Source organism: Chenopodium quinoa, unplaced genomic scaffold (assembly GCF_001683475.1).
Source record: "Chenopodium quinoa cultivar QQ74 unplaced genomic scaffold, ASM168347v1, whole genome shotgun sequence".
NCBI classification, from domain to species: Eukaryota; Viridiplantae; Streptophyta; class Magnoliopsida; order Caryophyllales; family Amaranthaceae; genus Chenopodium; species Chenopodium quinoa.
Genome location: NW_018744502.1, coordinates 953,098 through 975,168, shown reverse-complemented (window position 1 = coordinate 975,168; position 22,071 = coordinate 953,098). Strand labels below are relative to the sequence as shown.

Below are 22,071 nucleotides of genomic sequence, written 5' to 3'. Positions count from 1 at the left end.
TTTGCTTCATTTATTTATTTAGGGTTCTTATAGTGTAATTCGAACTTTTATTTATAATTTCTGAGGTTATAAATGGTTATGAGATTGATTTTGTCAATTTTGGTACTTGCATTTCACTAATTTGTGCTTAAATTTTGATGCACACTAAGTGTTTGACAATATTCCCCAATGAATCCTATTATTTTATCAATTTCAAATGTAGTACATATTTAATTGATGATCTTCTTATTTAATATTCCCCAAGATTGTATTGAGTCTCAGCTTAGATCCTATGACCAATAACGTTGTACAAGAATTGAAAACCGAACCTAGCAGAGTTGTCTCAAGACTGATTTTGTTTTGGTGGGTATGGATATGTGATTCTGGTCCGAAACAAGATTGATGGACAATCTTATGCAGTGAAGAAAGTCAAGCTTAGTGTCTTACATGTGTCTTTCTTTGGGTCTAAACCTTTTAACTTCATTAGTTTATGAGTGATTTTCACTGTCTCAGAACTGTTGTTGCCCTGGAGACTGAAGCTAGAATATTTAGTTTGTAATACTACTTCAATTAAAGAATTCTCAATCATATGTGCAGGAGTATTGGTTTTAATGGTGATTTGTAAGTGTAGTTTGATCACTTTGTTGCAAAAGAGATCTGATCTGATTTTTTTTAATGACGCTTAATTTGTTGTACCTCATGATTTACAATTTTTCTGTGCATTGACATTTACATTGATTGCTTGACATTTGATATATACTGTGCTACTTGTGGAGAAGGGAATAAAAACCAGAAAAATTGATTGAAATCGAAATATTAAGCCAAGATCTTATGTATGCACGATTAATGATTTGTTACTCTGATGTGATTTTTTTGATAGCAAAAGCATACTGTTTGCCTGTTTGGTTTCTTATTTACTTAGTTACTGATAATTTTAGTTTCCTCTTAAATATAAAAGTATTTTCACCATGGGGTAATATGCTCTCATCCTCTGTTTTTCATATGTAAGCTCATCCTCTGTTTTTTGTCTGCAAGCCTATTCTCTGTTTCTCATATATGTAAGGTTTTATGTCTTCAAAATTTGTTAAATAACTTAAATATCAGTATTTATCTTTTTGTGTGCAGTATACATTCCTCTGATTTACTCACTCTATTTGGATCAGATAGCAGAATTGGATAGAAAACGGAGAATAAGAGTGGGATTAAGTTAAACGGAGATGAAATTTGTGAAAGAGAGACGTGGCCACTCGATCCTGATGTACTACCTGCATGAACAAAGGTATTCTACTTCTGTTAGAATTTTCTTAACTTAGTTTTGCCACAATATAGTAGGCAAAATAATAAATATTTGATTCAATGGAACTGTGTAATAGTTTGGCTTATTGGTGAGGGGTGATGTAAGCAATGCACAATTAGCTGTAAGAAGAAACTAATAAAGCTTAGTTAGGCTACCCATTTATTGCACAATTAGTTGTTTGAAGAGACTAAAGCTGGAATATGTAGTTTGTAATGAGCAGAAAAACATCTCGGAGCTTATCAGGACAATTGTTGTTTCAGCTCCCTTTATGGCTATCAATCTTAGTACTTAAGGGCGTCCTTCCATCCATTCTCAAATGTAGTTTTCTATGGGGTGTATGATATACTTGAAACTCCTATCTGAATTCACCTTAAGGAAGGGAAAGGTTAGAGAAAACGATGTTCCAGGGGCAGGATATAACAGCCTTGAGTCTACCGGAATTGAGCTGTGTAAGAAACTAAGAACCTTACTGTATGGGCCTATACCTGGTGCTTGTGATGAACTGTTACCTATCCATTTGAGGTGGTCAGGGGACATCTTCAAATGCAAGTTTCATGGAGCAAGATTGATTACTTTGGCAACTTATATTAAGATAGTCAAGCAAGGAGGGATTTTGGCTCTCTATGTTGGACATCTTCCCAGTATATTCAGGTATAAATGATTAGCCTATAAATGAGCCTAATTATTTTTTGCTCATTTGTCAAATGAGTAAAAAAATTCAATGCTCCTTTGTCAAATGAGCAAACTATTTAATGCTCATTTGTCAAATGAGCAATTAATTTTTTGCTCATTTGTTAAATGAGCAATTATTTTTTTGTTCATTTATCAAATGAGCAATTAATTTTTGCTCATTTGTCAAATGAGAAAAAAAATTCAATGCTCCGTTGTCAAATGAGCAAACTATTTAATGCTCATTTTTCAAATGAGCAAATGATTCTTGCTCATTTTGTCAAATTAATGCTCATTTGTGAGTGTGTTTAAATGTTTTAAATATGTTAGCCTACTAGCTCAAGGGTAGAGCATTGTGCAAATGCACAAAAGATGTGGGTTCGAATCCCACGTAGGTTCATTTAAGTAATGTGGAGACACAAGTTTGTAGTGTGAGCAAAGAAATGAGCAAACTACACCCAATTAGCATGTAGAGTAGTGTGAAATTGTAGAGTTTGAAGATTTTGAGTAGTTAATGAAATTTATTTCTTTTGGCTGTTGGGAAAACAATACAAAAGACACCCAATGCTTCCGGTTAACAGCCTTTTCGTATGTTACTCAAACATTTGACAGCTTCTAAAACATGATTAACAAATTGTACCAAATGCACAAAGAAAACGATCTATGCTAGTGATAAGCATTTAGTTAGTAGTGTTGAGCATGAAATGTGTTAGTCATATAGAAACCCAAATACAGAAACTTCTCTTGGAACGGAGCAGCAAAATCATACCAGTAGAAGTGGAAAAATTAGAACTTTCAGTGTCAGCTGTATGCAGCTGTCTCTATAAACATCTTGAACTGCAATCTTCATTGTTATTTCTGTTCCTTTCCCACACGAGTGATGCGATCAATTATTACGCCAATGCTAACCGCGAAATTCTTGTGTACTAAGCAATTGCATCTTCGTTTATTGACACTGCTTGTGTAGCTTGGCATCAGAAGAAGAAGTACTGCAATTATGTATACAACAGGAAGCATGATTAACTTATAACTTACAAAAGTTTGAAGTTAAGCTGGAAAAGGAACACCTATTATTTGATCAAGAGGAAGTTGCCTTGGCTAATTCGTGCTAAAAATTTAGGACATTGTATAAGTCATATTACAATTATAAGACATGTATAAGAATTGAACAACGATATTGTTGAGCAGAAAAGGAGAGATGATCAAGTTTTTTTTGAAGGTTTTTTTTATATAGTTACTTATAAATACAACCTATGTAGGATTCGAACCTACATCATCTATGCATTTGCATAGTGCTCTACAACTTGAGCTAATAAGTTTTTAATATAGATCAACGCCCTCCCATAGAAGCAGAGGAAAACAATCACATGTAGAAACTGAAATGCCTCCATTATAACTACAACAGCCACAATAGCTCACAAATTACCCAACACATGCTCACCGAACACAACTACTACTAGGAAGTATTATCAAGTAAATTAGTAACAAGTGAATATGCACCCCCTTAAACACACTTACACACACACTCTCAATAATTAGAACTGAAATCAAATTCTTAAATAAGAATGTACACGACCAGGAGAAAACACACACACTTACACATACACTCTTACACTCACTCATACACATAGACACACACACACACACACACACAATAATTTCATAATCTAAAATTAGAACTGAAATCAGAACTACAAGCAGAAAGATGAGGGGGCAGGGGGGATAGGTTTGTGCAGGGAAGTGGAAGAAGGGAGTGTGGTTGGTGTGCAGGAAACAGATCAAGAAGAAGGGGGTGGGGCTTGTGCACAGGCAAGCAGACCAAGGAACTCAATGCTCATTTGTGAAATGAGCAAATAATTGAATGCTCATTTGTCAAATGAGCAAATAATTGAATGCTCATTTGTCAAATGAGCAAATAATTGAATGCTCATTTGTCAAATGAGCAAATAATTGAATGCTCATTTGTCAAATGAGCAAATAACTCAATGCTCATTTGTGAAATTAACAACTAAGTATTTGCTCATTTGACAAATGAGCAACTAATCATTTGCTCATTTGACAAATGAGCAACTAATTATTTGCTCATTTGACAAATGAGCAACTAATTATTTGCTCATTTGTTAAATTAGCAACTAATTATTTGCTCATTTGACAAATGAGCAACTAACTATTTGCGTGCTCATTTGCTAAATGAGCAAAAAATCGATTGCTCATTTTCCAAATGATCAAATAAATGTTTGCTTATTTTTACAAATGAGTAACTAATTATTTGCTTATTTGACAAATGAGCAAACTAATGGTTGCTCATTTTACCACCCACTTGATGCTAGCCTCAGCTACACTGCAATACACCACATGCCCAACTGCCTAACGCGCTCAACAACAGCTAGTGAAACAACGTCACACCCATCACAAATTGCTCACACCATTCACACAACGCCCAAGGCCACAACAAATAAGTCTTGCTGCTTCTACCAATAAACAACTCAACATACCAAAACATGCATTACTTATCCAATTACATAGGGTTCAATTACATTTAATTACATTAATAATTCATTAATTTAGCATAATCCATACAACACAACAATCCAAAATTATTGAATTCTAACCAATCTAACCAGAGAAGTTATTGAATTCTATCATAACAACAATAGTAGGAAACACAATCAAAACACCAATAATACTTGCAATTGTAAGTCTGAAATTCTGAATCTTTGTTTAACATGGAGTATGAAGCAATATCAGTACGTATTTGTAGACTAAATATATCATCAACAACCAGATTATAATATTCTCGCTTACCAATGTCCGCAAGCATATACTGTATATATGTACACTTACATCTTCCAAGAACAAAGCAGCAAGGTGTCTAATTCTCGAAAATTTGCTAACATGCAAACTCGATACCAGGCATTGTCAGTGACTTGCTGCAGAATGTACAAAGAATACTTTTTAGCATAAAGAATATCATGAATTGAAATTTAATCCAGGAGTCCAGCATATTGCACTACTAACATCAGCCCAAAACATATAACAATCATTTTTTGGTTTGTATAGTATGCTCAATATGATTATAGTATGTACAATTCTTGCTGACCACTACTAACATTCATATTTAAAAATTTCCAGATTACTAAAATCGAAATTAAAAAATGTGAAACCCAAATTTTTGTAATCAAAATCGCACAATCTTGATTTAAAATTCGAATTAAATCACAGACAACAACAAAAATCAAAATCAGATTAACTTACAACAACAAAGGATGATGAAAATTTTGTGATGTTTTGAATTTTCCCAATCGAAAATCGCATAACCAGATTTTGGCAAAAAACCTAATTTTCGAAATCAAAATCGCAAAAACATGTTTCAAATCGATCAAATTTAAAATTTAACTGAAATTTACATACCTTAACAAATTATCGCAAGAAATTGATGAGCAAAAGCAAATAAATTGAAAAGAGAAGAAATGGAAGAGCGTGAAAATCAGAGAACCTGGAGGAAGAGAGAGAAAATCTAAAGAGGAAAGAGAAAATCTCAGTTGTTGGATTTGACGTAATCTAGCGGCTGAAATTTGTCCTCACATAAGGTGAGAGTTCTCACATATAGGGTGGTTCTCACCGGATCCCGACCCTATATATATATATATATATATATATATATAGGATCGAGTTATAATGAGAACCTCTTGTATAATAGGAACTTGGAACTAATTAGGGCCGTTGGATCCAACTAAGATGCACGCTTGATGAGTGGCCCAAATTAATTCAGCACTTTCTGTCATTTATCTCTCCTCAAGCGCAGCGAACTTCCTAGCTACCTCCATTGAAGTGGATTTCGAGCTTTCTCTACTCCATTGCAGCGGATTTCGAGCTTTCTGTACTCCATTGAAGCAGCTCTTGAGGTAAGATGTTTGTTTTCCTCTTTTTTGAATCACGAATTTCAATTTCACTATCTATGGTATAATTCGATTTTTAGGGTTTATTTTTTTTCAACTTTTATCGGATCATATATCCTATCAATTTGGAGCATTCATTTGTAGTTTCGTATACAATTGCTTTGCTTCATTGAAGCTAATGATCTGTATTCTCCATTAAAGGGAATTTCGAGCTTTTTCGAGCTTTTGATACTCCATTGAAGCAGCTTCTGAGGTAAGAGGTTTTAATATTTCTTGTTTTTCTTCAAATTTAAATCAAATTGCAATTGAATTTTAATATTTCTTGTTTTTCAGCCTGAATTTGTCTATTTTTTTACTTTACATTGAATTTTTGATTATTCAATTATTGTTGTTGATTTCTTAATGCACACTAAGTGTTTGACAAAATGCCTCAGTGAATCCAATTATAAGGGGGGGGGGGGTGTTGGTATGCCCCTTCCTATAGCCTGGTCACCACCTGATGAGGGGTGGGGAAAGCTGAATGTTGATGCTGCAGTTGTAGGGGAGTTAGGGACTGGTATGGGGGCAGTGTTGTGTGACGGTAATGGCTTAGTTCAGGGCTGTTCTGTGGTGCAGGGCATCGAGTGATGGGAGACAAATGTAGCTGAAGCTATGGCTATAATTATTTACAAATTTTGATTCAATTAAGTATAGATCTCATAAAATTAAACTAAATCTCTCCAAAAGTAAATTAATCCTCTCTTAAAGTATACTAATGCCAACAATTAGGACATTTTAATGTTTGTGCCTTTAGTGTGAAGTGTGTGGTCTTATAAGAACTCTGTTATATTTAATGAGCCATGGTAGAACTGGGATATTGGAGTCGCGGGGTTTGTTCGACCTCCTTGGGGATTATAAAAATTACATCGATATAATTATCCTCATATGTTGATGTATCAGGTCTCCAAGATAACTCCTCATTATGACTATCCTTGAGTAGTTCCTCCATGGTCGACCAAGAAAGGTAAATGATCTTAACCATGAATTTAGTTAATTTAGTTTGTGATTTTGGGAGATTTGGAGATGTGATATTTGGTTATGAACTTGGTGTTTAGATCATTTCAATTGTGTAAAATCACAGAGATTAGGCTTCTAATTATTGTTGGGAAAATGATTATGTTTTTATTACCTGAAATGTATGATACAGTAGGAAGTATATAGTTTTACAGGCAATTGTTCCTTTCATCCTGATTCCTGATTACATTGCTACAATTATACATAAAAAGGGGATGGCTAAACATGGGAAGAACTAATTGTCATTTGTATTGGCTTTTGTTCTACAACTGTAATTGGTTGGAGACAGGTTCTGACAGTAGAAAACACGGCAAGTCCGGAGATGTACCAGGCACTAGCAATCAAAGTGACCTCTAACTCTGCTTTAGATTGTTACTAGGTGTACTAAAACCTATTAGCTCAAGTGGTAGAGCACTATGCAAATTCATAGGGGATTTAGGTTCAATTTCTATATAGGTTGTTTCTTAAAACTAAATGAAAAAACGCTCAAAGTAAATTAAACAACATTGAAGTAAATGAAAAACACTCAAAAGTAAATAAAAAACACTCAAAAGTAAATAAATCAAAAACAGATGAGGTGAACTGGAATTGCTCTAGATGCTTGTCTTCTCACAAAGTATCTAAAAACATTCGGTGACATTCAATGGGGGATAACAAGCAAGGTTTGGGTGGAGCTGTTATGTGATGGTGCTATGCTTTGCTCACCCAAGTCCCATGGTGTGCAATAAAGCAAAGGCGAGGAATTCTCATGTTAGTGTGGCTGTTAATAGCTCATCTTGGTTTACATTAGGTTTGAAAGTACAAAAGATGAATAAGGTTGGAAAATGTAGATTCCTATAGTAGTTGTTTAAAGTAAATAAAAAGTATTTAAAGTGAATAAAAAGACTCTAAAGTAAACCTATTAGTTTAAGTGATAGAGCATTATGCGGATGCGTAGAGATGTAGGTTCGATTCCTACATAGGTTACCTATAAAAGTAAATACAAAACATTCTAAAGTAGTTCAAAACATGTCAAAAGTATATTAAAATAGCTAAAAAGTAAATCAAAAGTAAATAGTATTAACTTAAAAGTAAGTAGTATTTACTTAAAAGTAAGTTATGTCTACTCACAATTATTCTGTCTAGGGTGCACATTGCTAAAAAGAAAAAGCAAGGTATTAGTTTACCAACATGTTTATATTTTCAATCCTTAGATAAGTGCCCTTGAGCTTCTAGTAATAAAAGTAGATACAAAATAAGTTGAAGTAAATAAAATATTTATTAAAGTAAATAGAAATGAAATTCACCTTCTCTCCTTCTAAAATAAGGAAATTGCTATGAAGAAATGCTTATTGACAATCTCTAATTGCTATGAATGCTTAAATATCTAGTATAAGTGATAGAACATTCTGTTATACCTTTAATCCTTATATAAGTGAGCTTGAGTTTGTAAGTAATAATAGTAGATACAAAATAAGTTGAAGTAAATAAAATATCTCTTAAAGTAAATATAAATGAACCTACGTGGGATTCGAACCCACATCTTTTGTGCATTTGCACAATGTTCTGCCGCTTGAGCTAGTAGGCTAGTGTATATAAAGTTGACAATAATAAAATTAGCAAAGACAACACTTGCTAAGTCCAGATGAAATAAGTTAATGTAAATAAAAACAAGTTAAAGTAAATAAAATAGGAAAAATTGCTTTAAATAATACCACGTTTCACCCGTCCGCTAAAAACAAGTCGATCTTTTGATTATCTCTAAATAATACCACCTTTAATTGGTATCCGCTTTAAACAAGTTGTAACCTGTTGTAACCTAATTAATGGGTTATATGGACACGTGTCATCATTTTATTGGTCTGAATATATATATATATATATATATATATATATATATATACGGGAAGGTTCCGCTAAAAACAGAGATTATGGTGAAAACTAAAAACAAGCAATCTTAGCCATTCATTACTAGCACAAAAGAGCAGATGGTTCTAAAGCCCTAAGATCATTCCAACCTTACATATAATCAATTCAACCGTTTTAAAGGTCTTTTTTTTTTTTTTTTTTTTTTTTTGACAAACGCAACGTTTTAAAGGTCACTACATGCTAAAATAAGGTAACTTTATCTAAATTGACGATATTTACATAGAGTCACTATATATAAAAATAACGTAACTATATACAAAAATAGGGTAGCTATATCAATTTTTACCGTATTTACATTAAGGTCAGTATATACAAAAATAGGGTAACTATTTCAATTTTGACCATATTTACATAGAGGTCACTATATACAAAAATAGGGTAACTTTAACAATTTTTACAACATTTACATTAAGGTCACTATATACAAAAATAAAGTAACTATATCGACTGAGTTTTTGACACCATTTACATAAAGATCACTATATACAAAAATAAAAGTCACTATATATAAAAATAAGGTGACTGAAACAAAATTTACAACATTTCCATAATTCTAAGGTCATTATATCGAAAATAAGGTAACTGTATATAAACTTCGGGTAATTATATCAATTTGACACCATTTACCCAGAGGTCAATAAATATAAAAATAAGTATTAAAAAAGTCTATGTAGGATTCGAACCTACATCCCGTGATTACACGGTGCTCGACCAATTGAGCTAATAGGCTTTTAACACGCCAAAAATCACGCCCACATAAAAAACTAAGATCGATAAAGGGTGAAATAAAATCATCATTCGTGAACATTTAATTTTGCTCAAGTTGACTAATCGAGGCCTTGTAAAATTAGATTCAGAGTGTTGTACTGCTATGCATGATGGATTGGAGTATATAATGCATCATTTTCCACTGGATTTAGATAGTGTACTCAAACAAAATACAAAGTCTTAATACCATTCAAGTAATCAAGAGATATGAAAAATCTGATCAATAAAATTAAAGCTAAGAACAAAGATGCAAAACAAAGTCCTAGCTCTATCTTAGTAAACACGCTGGCCAAAAAAAAAAAACAAAATTCAAACAGAATAGCACATTACATAAACTTGGAAGTTGGACCGCTTAGACAATACAAGTATATGGAAATTCATACTCTAACTGAGAATTCATCATATGCAGACTCCTGAATATGAGAGTAACATACTTCCTGAATCCCGACTTAAGTTTATGTGGATCGAACATAACTGAAGAGGTATGAAGGCAAGGTAGAGCACCAAAACATAAATTCAGATCATAACATAGACCCAAAAGTTTAACAGGCCAAGATACTAATATAACAAGGACTGGTACAAAACTGAACATGTAAAAAATCATGAAAATCAAAGTTAAATTACCGTCTTGTCATTAATGTATCGAGTAGCATAACCAACACCAGATTTTCTATGCTGACCAGTCCAGAAAATTTCACCACCTAGAGAGATCTTTGGGGTCACACTCTGCATCCCACCAGTCAAAGGAAAAGAAAATCACACCAGTAATCAAAGTTCAACATCAGCGAGTACAGCTGAATCAACCAAATCATACCTCCACTGACCAACCTCTTAATTGTCCCTTATATACCAACATAAAATACTGGTTTTTGAGGTCTCACCTAGCTACATCCATTACAGAATACATACATTTAGATTAAGTACTTTGAAATGCAGACTTTCATCCAGATTTCATCCAGATAACCTCATATTACACTAGAACTCTAAGCTCACTCTAAGACAACTCTGCTCCTGAATCTCAATGTTGATCGTGTTCTAAGCAGAGGTTTTCCTTTTCTTAGTACTCATTCTCTGTGTACAAAGCAGAGCTAATTTATGTCTCCAAACTCTCACTAATTCACTCACAAATCCACTAAAAACACTTCATATTACTCAAAATTCGAATTAACTACTCCAAACTCTCACTAATTCACTCACAAATCCACTAAAAACATTTCAAATTACACAAAATTCGAATTAACTACTCCAAACTCTCCCGAATTCACTCACAAATCCACTAAAAACACTTCAATTACTCAAAATTCGAATTAACTACTCCAAACTCTCCCGAATTCACTCACAAATCCACTAAAAACACTTCAAATTACTCAAAATTCGAATCAACTACTCCAAACTCTCACTAATTCACTCACAAAACCACTAAAAACACTTCAAATTACTCAAAATTCGAATTAACTACTCCAAGCTGTCACTAATTCACTCACAAATCCACTAAAAACACTTCAAATTACTCAAAATTCGACTACATTAAACGTAATTCCTTTTTTCGATTCTACCTCTCCTTCAATGAGAAAATCAATTCAAAGTTCCAGCAAATTCCACAATATACATAACATAACAACAACACAGATCACACATGCACCGAAAACCTAATTTTCTAGATATCAAAAAACCAAAATAATTAAAAATATCAGATCAAACTACAAAAATACCTTAGCCGCTTCTCCTGAAAGTCGAATCCACCAAAACTCGCCGCCTTCCTCCTTCCGCCGCATTTAGAGAGAGAACGAAGAAAGAGAAACACGCAGTAGAGAGAGAAAACAAAGAAGCTGGTTGAAGAGAGAGAGTACGAAAGAAAAGAGAGAAGAGATAGGAGAGAGAAAATAACCTGGAAATTAAAGAGGAGAGAGAAATTCAGAGATGTCTGAAAATAAGAGGAAAGAAATCTGAGCCATACAATTTGATGAACGGCTCAGATTAAACGTTTTCAGTTTTTACTTTAACACTTGTTTTTACATGATCCTATTCCTATATATATATATATATATATATATATATATATATATATATATATATATATATAATGTTTTTAACTTTTTAAAATTATTGTTATATTGGTTAAAAAAAAAGAAAATTTTAAAAAAAAAAAAAAACCCATCCCTACACCACTGCCACTGCCAGCATCCCAACCCCAGCCAACCCAAATTCATCCCCTTCTTCTCTAGTGATGTTTGTATGTGTTTCTGTGGATTTTGACTATGTTCTATTCCGGTGTAGAAGGCGACTAATCGACTGAAACAACAACGGCCACCAAAATCGTCTTCGAAATTGTCGCCGTTGACACAAGACGCCATTGAAATTGAGGTCACTGAAGTTTTATATGGACTGATGACGCAATCTCAAGCCCCATCAAAGCAAGACGGTGGGATGATAATTGATTTAGCTAAAAAATGGATTCTAGATCTATTACTGATTCTAAATCCAGATTTTCATCTCGTGTTACAAATTCCCCTTCAATTCATCATCTTAGTAATTGTTCCAATTCTTCTACTTCATCTTCAACTGCCCCGACCCTTTTCCCCTTAACCACCAATGTAGCCCTCCCCAACAACCCCTTCCTTCGCCAATAAAACCCCCTTAAAACCCATCCTTCACCTTCGAAAACCCTAATAAAAACCCTAGCAATGGTGGGGGAGGTTCGGTAGTAGTTTTTCGATAATGGGGAGATAAATTTATGGGGTTTTGGAGATGGGTTGTTGGTTTAGCCGTCGTTCAGGGAAAAAGGGAGGGGGTGAAGCGCAACAAGGGGGAGGGGGTTAGCGCTGGCGCTTGGGAAAGGGGTCTGGATGTGTATGCGGTCGGCGTCAGAGGGTAGGGAAGGGGATTGCTAGCAAGGTATCGAGGAAGGGGAAAGGGTTGCTGGTGGTGGAGGTTGGGTGGGGAATGTTTTTTTTTTTTTAAATAATTATTTTAATTGTTAACCATAATTAAAGTTGTAATTAAGAGATAATTAAAGTGTTAAACAAATTTATAAAAATAAAATAAAATTGTTAACCGGTCATTCAGGTTGTAGGTAACATAACTTGTTTAAAGCGGATACCAATTAAAGGTGGTATTATTTAGAGATAATGAAAAGGTCGACTTGTTTTTAGCGGACGGCTGAAAGATGATATTATTTAAAGCAATTTTTCCAATAAAATATTTATTAAAGTAAATAGAAATGAAATTCACCTTCTCGGAAATTGCTATGAAGAAACGCTCATTGACAGTCTATAATTGCTATGAATGCTTAAATATGTAGTATAAGATTATAAAACCTTCTGTCATACCTTTAATATTGTATAAGTGAGCTTGAGTTTCTAAGTAATAAAAGTAAATACGAAATAAGTTAAAGTAAATAAAATATTTCTTAAAGTAAATACAAATGAACCTACGTGGGATTCAAACCCACATCATTTGTGCATTTGCACAATGCTCTGCCTATTGAGCTAGTAGGCTAGTGTAAGTTACGCATAAGAATATTTAGTGAATGCAACTGATAAAATTTAGTATCTTCATATTTATTTCAATGTAAGTCAAAATAAAACTCCATCTGACACAACAACCATCAACCATCAGATAATGTCACTCATGTCGAGATTATGAGCAGGTTGTGATTTAGGTTTCAGTAAATTAGTTAAGCCATGCATGGAACAAAAATGAGGACAAATTAAAGCACTTGGTGTGAAGGAATCAAGTTAAAACATTGAGGATTGTAGACTACCCAATGGCATCTCCATTCTTCAATCGTGTCCAAGTTGAAAATCATGAAAGTTGGTCACGATACTTGGTTGGATCTCCTGCTGTATAATAATCTACAAAAAATGAGAAAATTGGAAAAAGTAATCTAAAAATTGGGTAATACGTAAACAATAATATACAACCATTTGAAATGTATAGACATTCGAAACAGTTTTTATTTAAAAAACTAACCAAGTAATCAGTTAGTAAATGCAAGTGAAGAGAGCAAGGCCAAAGTTACATAAGTTAATGACAATTAAAAGAAAACACCAAAAATTTTATTGAGACCTTAATATTGTTTCACAAACCACTACATAAAGTACATATTGTTTTAGAGTGTTCACGTTAATATTGTTTCATCAACCACTACATATGTACGATGAAGGTGTTCCTCAATTGAGTTACTCTCCAACTTAAGCTCTCTTGTTTCCTTCGAAATGCGATCAATATCTGTGTCCAATTTCCGACTTTTCTTTGTAATCTCAGTGATCCTAGAGGGTACTTTTGGATGCTGCTTCATTTCTCCCGCAAGTTTAGCACACTCCTCTTCCCTTCAAAAACAGACAAGAAAATTTAAGTCATCTACCTTGAGTTTCTAACCAGCCATAAGAAGCAAGTATATTCACTATAGAGAAAGGGGAAAGCCAAAACTAGGACAAACAAGTAACGCTTGAATATTTAAGTCTTATAAATCTTTATGCCAAAATTTACCCAGCTTTCACAACATGTTTACACACAAGTAGGAAACTATAGAATGGTAATCCAACACTTGAGATTACTATAAAGCAGGAATGCTCATAATTATCCTCAGAACGACGTTAGTTGTAGGTACTGTATGTCTGTACCTTTTTCTAATTTCAAATAAAACAGAATGCATCTCTCTGTCAATGTCTTTCAGTTTGTGCAGTTTAAGCACTCAACACTCAACAACAACCAGCCAACACCACAACCTCGCTTCCTGATTACAAAGACCCACACCATTCACATAACGCCCAAGGCCACAACAATCTGCAGTGCCCTTGTTGCTACTACCAAACAACAACTCTCCAGGGCAGCCATAAACATCAACACCACACAACAAAATGCAAATTTAATCATTATCAATTCAAAAAGTAAATAATATAAGTACAAAAGTAAATATTATAAGCATAAAAGTAAATGAAATAATCGAATTGGGCTCATAAAACTGAGTTCTAAATCATTAATTGAACACTTAAATTACATATAACATTACACATAAAATACCTAAATAAATTATAAAATACCCTAAATCATACAATTAGATTAAAAATTATAAAAAAGAAAAAAAAACCCAAATCTTAGTACAAAACCCTAAAATGTAATAAGTAATTCGAAAAACACCCAAATCGAAATATATGAACCCTAAATCGTAATAAATACTTTAAAAAAACACAAAATCATTATAAAAGAACAATAAATAAATAAGAAATAAACTGAAAAAATCAAATAAAAAATAACAACAAAAAATCAAAAATAACAAATCGAATGAGAAAACAAAAATCGCAAATCGAACAAAATACATATCAAAATAATAAAGAAATTCAAAAAATCACAAACAAGTACAATAAATCAATACGAATTACCTCAAAACAATGAAGAAAATCGAAGAATCAGAGAAAAAACTTGATAAGCGAAGAAAAATTCGAAGGAAGAGAGAGAATTAGAGAGAATTTAGAGGAAGAAAGAGAAAATGAAATGAAGAGAAAGAAAGTATAAATGAAAATTAGATCAATTGAAGCAAGTCATTGAAAGCGCGAATTTACCATTTTTCCATATATATATATAGACCTAGTTCCTATTATAGACCTAGGTTCTCACTTGATCTTGATCCTATATATATATATATATATAGATATTTGCTAGAATGAGAAACGGGAATATGAGAAAGCCAGTTAAAACTTGCCACGTGTCCCTTATAAAATACAAAGTATATAAGAAAGGAATATTTGCTTTTTAAAAAATTAGGAAGTGGGACATATGTCAACTTTTAAGTGGCTTTCTCATATAAATATATATATATATTGTATAAAATTTGAATTTTATAACATAAATATGTATATGAGATATATTAATGTGATTAGGTGTGTTATATTCACCTGATTTTGACGAATATGAATTTATTTCAACTTAATTGAACTTATCTGTATTTATATAAACAACTCTGAATTTATATAAAAATATTTGAATTTATGTGAACTCATATCAATCTGAACCTATTTGAATTAATTTAAAGTTATCTGAACTTATTTGAATTTGTAACTTATTTGAATTTGTAAGAAAATATCTGAATTATCTAAAATAATCTGAACTTTATTTTAATTTATCTGAATTTATCCAAACTTATTTGAAATTATCTGAACTTATTTTAATTTATCATAAATTATCTAAACTAATATGAATATTTCAAAAATTATCTGAACTTTTATGAATGTATCTGAAATTATACAAAATTATCTAAATTTATTTGAACTAATTTGAATTTATTTGAACTAATCTGAATTTGTATAAACTTATCTAAAGTTATATGATATTATTTGAACTTATAGTCTTGAAATAAGAGGAAATAAGGTGAATTGAAAAAACCCTTATTTAACTTATTATACCTTATTTTAGTTGTAATTTATATAAATTCGGATAATCTTTATTAAAACTTATTTTAGTTATACATCAAGCTCAAGTACCATTTATTCATTATTGACCCTTAGTAATGTGTCTTTACTAAATAAGGTGTTAGAATTATTATGAATCCAACGTAAAATAAATGTGTTGCGATTATTACGAAATGGAAGGGTATAACTTCATTAACTATAACAAAATTCAAACATTACTAAAATTTGAAAATCTTGTATTCTTAATCACGATTTAGATGCTAATATATAATAACAATCTATAGTTGCCAATGAATTGACGATGATAAATAGTCGCAAATACGACGATAAATGCAAAACGGTAAGGAAAAAGACATTTTACAATGATGTGATAATCACCCGATCAAGGTGATAAGTCATTTTCTGTAATACCTTGAGTTGTCAATCTTATAACAATTCTAATAAGCCAATACAAAACTTAATTAAATGAAACCCAACAGACTATATATGAATGAAAATCTCCAATAACAAAAATGACATATATGACATGTATTCTTATATAGCTAAAACGACTTGAACTGAGATTGATCCAAATTCCAATTAGTCGACTCAAATCTGAAACTAAAGTAATTTTAACTGAGAATGAGCTCATAATCGAAGTATTTAGGTTTAAAGTTTAATCAGAACTGAATTGATTTGAATCGAGATCTAATGGAATTCAAAATGACCCGATCCAAAGTCAAATAAATCCATTTTGACCCAAATAAACCTAATAAGATCCGGATCCGAGTTCATCTTAACGCGATATGACTCGACCAGAATTTGACTTGAACCAAGTTCGATTTGTATCCGACCATGCTTGAACTCAACTTTAACCCGAATCTGACTAAGCTCAATTCGATTTAATTTGGTTTGTTATATTAAAATGACCCATCATTACCTGACCCAAACTCCATTTGGGTATCCGATTTGACACCTCTACTCGGGGTCATTGGCTCATTTAATCAACAAATAAGTAAAAATTATTTGCTCATTGATTAAATGAGCAAATGACCCCGGGTGTACGGTACATCCAATTGTATATAACAAATTCTATACTTTAATTGCCATTAGATTCAGGTTGTGTATTGGGTCGAAGAACTACTCAAATTTTAGTTGTTAATAACCCAACCTATTTTTATTTCTTAGCAAATTTCCTATTTTATTCTAAGCCCAAACCTTTTACTTAACATCTCTTTATTTTATTTTAAGTCCAATCAACTTTATTTTTGACCCGCTTAATTCAAGCCCGCTAAAAAGGTTCACGAAGTCGTTTATGTGTTTTACAGACGAGTAAATAGATGAATTTTCTCTATAAAATTGGATAAAATTGAAAAGCAGAGTTATCCTTAAATTTTGATTTGTCTCGCCACGCACATATTGTCGTAACGCGATGACCTTATTATGGTACCGGTACGACGACTTTGCCGACTCACACCGCATGCCAGTGTAACACGCTGGTTGATTGGAGTGGCATGACAATTTCTTTTCATATTTTTATCATTCCAGATCCATCGTAGCACCCTGAACTTTTCGCGTCACAATGATTTATCATTGTGTCATGACAAAATTAAAAGAATTATGTCTTCGTCAAGTGCAATTACTAGATATATCAAGGATCACTATTATGGAGATATTTAGTTCGTTATTTCGGGTCCTCATTGTCTATTGCTAGATATGACAAATGATTTTTGGGCTAGTCAAATAGTCCAAAGCCCAATAGAATGGATCTTATGAGGTCACACACAAGAGTATTGGATTAAACAAGTGTGAGGCCCATTAATGGTCCTTATGAGGCTATGACAAACCATGTAAGGGTTTGGGCTAGAGTAGTTAGAATAGAGTTAGGAATTTGGGCTTGGCATGGATTTTTATTTCTAGATATGATCTATAAATATAAACCATGCCTAAGGTTGACATAGGACACAATCAACAGTTAGTGAATTGTGTAGCAAGGCAACCAAATTCCCAAAACCCTAATCTCTCTCCTCCTCACGCACGCCCTCCCCCTTCACCAAACCATACGGCCGGCCACCCCTTGGTGGCTCATGGTGCTTGTCGTGGTGGATCGTGGTTAGTTCGTTCCTCTCCTCTCCGTAGAAGGTTGATTGAAAGGGTTCAATCACAACTAACTAGTATTAGTGGAGGTTCAATCCGTGCTCGTGGACTAAGTAGAGGAATCACACCTGGGGTTCTTGTTCTCCTACTGTTCTTGCTAGATCACACGTGGAATCACGCTTCAAAGGTATAATTTTATGTTCTTTATGTGTTATGCATTGATCTTGGTTGTTAGATGCTTATGAATATGATTCATGCAACTCAGCTCAGTGCATCTAATGTCCAACAGTGGTATTAGTTATCCTTTAGCTTATGCATATTGAATTTAATTCTTTGTTGTTCTCAATTTTAATTCAATTAAGAGGGATAATTATTTAATTATGGGTCAATTATTATTTTAAATGAGATTTAACATATGGAATCATTAAAAGTTGTTTAATTTTGCTCGAATTTACCCTAAAAGGACCGAATTTTTCCCTAGGTTTGTTTTAATTAAATTAAAATTTTCAAAAAAAAAATATAAAAAAAATAAAGAGAATTTTGGGCAACAGTCGCGGCTGGGGGCATTGCCACGGTGGCTGCCGCTGGTGGTGGTCCAATAGGGAGGGGTGGGATGGGGTAGCAGGTCGGTCAGCGTGGACAGCAATAGCACCACCGTACAAGGTGATATTTAGGTAATTAATTATTTAGGTAATTAATTGTAGTAGCTAAAATATGAAATATTTAGGTTTCATGTTACCTTGATTATGAACATTCGATGTTGTAGTTTAGGAAAGCATGATGAGTGATTTATTATATTACATTTTATAATATATGATGTTATTTTTGCTTTATATAGGCTAGTATGGCCCATAGATTCTAAATACGATCTCCACATCGTGATGTATTTTTGTAATCTAAATACGGTATGCGTACTGGTTAAGTATTTTTGTAATTTATTTTATTTTACTTAAATAGTAGGTAGAATAGAATAGTATTGCAGGTTGCAGTTAATCCAAGAAGCCAATTGAGTAAAGGCCCAAAGGAGAAAGATGGATGAGATCCATGAGATCCATACTATGTCATGTTTTATTTATGCATTAGTAGATTATGCATGTTAGATTTTATTTATGCTTGTGATAATGCGCTAGAGTTCACTAATTAATCCTAATATAATAAATCTAGGTCCCGGTAATATTGAGATTGTTTTTCCAATTAGATACCCAACAATCCTTCAATCATGAGTTGTGGGTCTACCTCCGTAGGGTGTCACTTGTTATCTTAGGTAATTTGGGGTAGATTACATTCTACACATTTAGTTGGTTTACGCTCAACAAGGTTACCTAAAGAGTTTAGAACCTTGAAACAAAGGGTAATAATTAAACATGTGATGGGTAATTATTTAACCAAGAGTTACAAGAGTTGTAATCAGTAAAGAGATTACTCACCTTGAAAATGTAATGCTTGATGGTATGGCCTTAGTCCGGTCAACTATTACACAAATAAAGGATCTTGGAATCACTTAATTCAATTGAAATTAATTAATATTGAATAAAATGTTTTAAAGTAACCTATTTAATTCGCTTATGGTGCTTTAATTTATATTGAACATAATTATTGAACTTTGCCTCGTTTTGATTTTGTTTGTAGATGAATAGCTTTAATGACAACAGTAACTTGGCAACCAAATTGAAAACTAGGCTAAATTTCAGAAATTTCAAACATTGGGAAAATGAGTTAAGAAGTGTTCTTAAGAGCCACTAGCTTGAAGCTCGGTTATATATTCCCATTGAAAGCAGATTTACAGCCAAAAGACATGCAAAAGATGTTTCAAATGCAGAGAAAATCAGGAATCTCATGTTAGCTTCTATTTCAACATGTTGGAAGAGAAGGTTTAAGGATTATGAGCCAACCTTACTGCGAGAATGCCTACATGCTATCTGTGAAGTTTGCATAGGGGCATTAGGAAGTGGAGGCATCATTGACAAGAATGTCAAGAAAATTTTTGATTCGATTCCCACGGTATATTTCTCTTTGATTGACAGTGTAAGGTTTGAGATTTACAACATTCATTGTAAGATAATAACTAAGAAACTCATACCTGCTTTCTCTCAAAAAAAAAAAAAAGAAACTCATACCTGGTCAATCAATTAGGACTCATGTCAAGGAACTGATGGAGTTACTCAATTGGATGGATATCTTAGGGAGACCGTTTGATGATGACTCTGCTCATGACACCATTCTGTTTTCACTCCATGCTGGATTTTATCTCGTCAAGCTAATATATGATGATTAAGGCTCTATAGTCACGCTTGTCGACTTATTGATCAACTACATAGAGGAGTACTTGAAGAAAGAAGGAATCCAATGCTTCTATTACGGTAGCTGGTCTTACCACTTATGAGGATGTCCCAACAACATGCTGTTAAAAACGGAAGGTAAGGAGTTACCTAATGTTTATGTTGTATAAATTAACCTTACTTCCTCTTCCACACGGGTATTCGATACTAGTTGTGGTGCTCACATTGTTAATGACATGCAGGGCTTAAGAGTGAGTAAAAGGCTAGCAAAAGGGGAGATGATGTTTCGAGTAGGAAATGAGTAAATGTTGTTGCACTTGCTATTGGAAGCTATGAACTCAAGCTCCCGTCTGGACTCGTTTTGGTTGTTAATAACTGTTATTATGTTCCTGCGATTACTAAAAACATTGTTTCAGTTCCTGTTTTAGATACTGAAGGTTTTTCTTTTGAAATTAAAGACAACTGTTGTTTTATTTCAAAGAATAACAAGTTATGTGCTAGTGCAAATTTGGTTAATGGTTTATATTTATTAGATTATCAACCCATGTCTATAACATAAATCATAAAAATCAACGAACAGATGGTTCAAACCCAACTTACCTATGGCATTTGTGGGTTAAGTCATATAAAACCAATCGTGCATCCAAAAATTACAAAAGGATGGACTCCTTTCATCATTTGATTATGAATCATTTGAAAATAGTGTGTCATGCTTGCTAGGTAAAATGACCAAGTCACCTTTTATAGGAATAGGTGAAAGAGTTAATAATCTTTTGGGACTCATACATATAGATGTGTGTGGGCCAATGAGTTCAAAAGCTAGAGGTGGTTTTGGTTACTTCATCACTTTTACTGATGATTTAAGTAGATTTGGTTATATCTACTTAATGAAGCACAAGTCAGAAGCCTTTGAAAAGTTCAAAGAATTCCAGAATGAACTACAAAATCAAATTGGGAAGACAATTAAAACACTATGATCTGATCGTGGTGGTGAATATTTGACACAAGATTTTGATGATCATCTGAGGTATTGTGGAATACTTTCATAATTAACTCCTCCAGGGACACCACAGTTAAATGGTGTGTCAGAATGGAGGAATTGAACCTTGCTAGACATGGTTCGATCCATGATGAGCTTTACTGATCTTCACATATCATTCTGGGGATATGCATTAGAAACAATTGCAAAGGTACTAAAAAGAATCTCGTCCAAAGCAGTTGAAAAGACTCCATATGAGATGTGGAATGGAAAAGTTCTAAAAATGTCTTTTCTCAAGATTTGGGGTTGTGAAGCCTATGTAAAATGTTTACAAGGTGACAAACTAGGCCCTAAATCAGACAAATGTTTCTTCGTGGGTTATCTTAAGGAAACAAGAGGGTATTATTTCTACAATCGCGAATATAACAAAGTGTTTGTTATTCGCAATGGTGTCTTTCTAGAAAAGGAATTTCTTTTTAAAAAGCCAAGTAAGAGTGAAGTGGTTCTCGAAGAAATTCGAGACAAGCAACAAATGGATGTGGATAACACCGTGTCAGAGGCGAGGGCGCATGAGTCAACTAATTTGACAAATCATGCGTCGGAACAAGTTAATTCAACTAGCAAGACTTCTATCGTCCTACTTAAATCTAATTCTTGCGAAAATCTTCAAAAAGTTGAAGAGAATATTTCTACTGTTGCTCTTACCCTACGTAGGTCTAGCTGAATAAAAAACAAACAGTTTGTTGATGTTATG

The 22,071-nt window shown here is 33.2% G+C and overlaps 2 long non-coding RNA genes across 3 annotated transcripts; one reads left to right on the top strand and one right to left on the bottom strand.

Annotated features, from left to right (window-relative positions):
- Window positions 1–5,673: 5,673 nt before the first annotated feature.
- LOC110697954 lies at window positions 5,674–20,876 on the top strand. 2 transcript variants are annotated; one of them, XR_002506614.1, is made up of 6 exons: window positions 5,674–5,850; window positions 6,046–6,097; window positions 6,784–6,847; window positions 19,689–20,060; window positions 20,193–20,476; window positions 20,581–20,876. It is a non-coding gene; the product is annotated as an uncharacterized LOC110697954 (long non-coding RNA). The 2 variants fall into 2 exon arrangements; XR_002506613.1 differs by having other exon boundaries at window positions 19,689–20,476.
- Window positions 13,512–14,812, bottom strand: LOC110697955. The gene is made up of 2 exons (XR_002506615.1): window positions 14,199–14,812; window positions 13,512–13,904 (listed from the first exon to the last, which is right to left on the bottom strand). It is a non-coding gene; the product is annotated as an uncharacterized LOC110697955 (long non-coding RNA).
- Window positions 20,877–22,071: the final 1,195 nt, after the last annotated feature.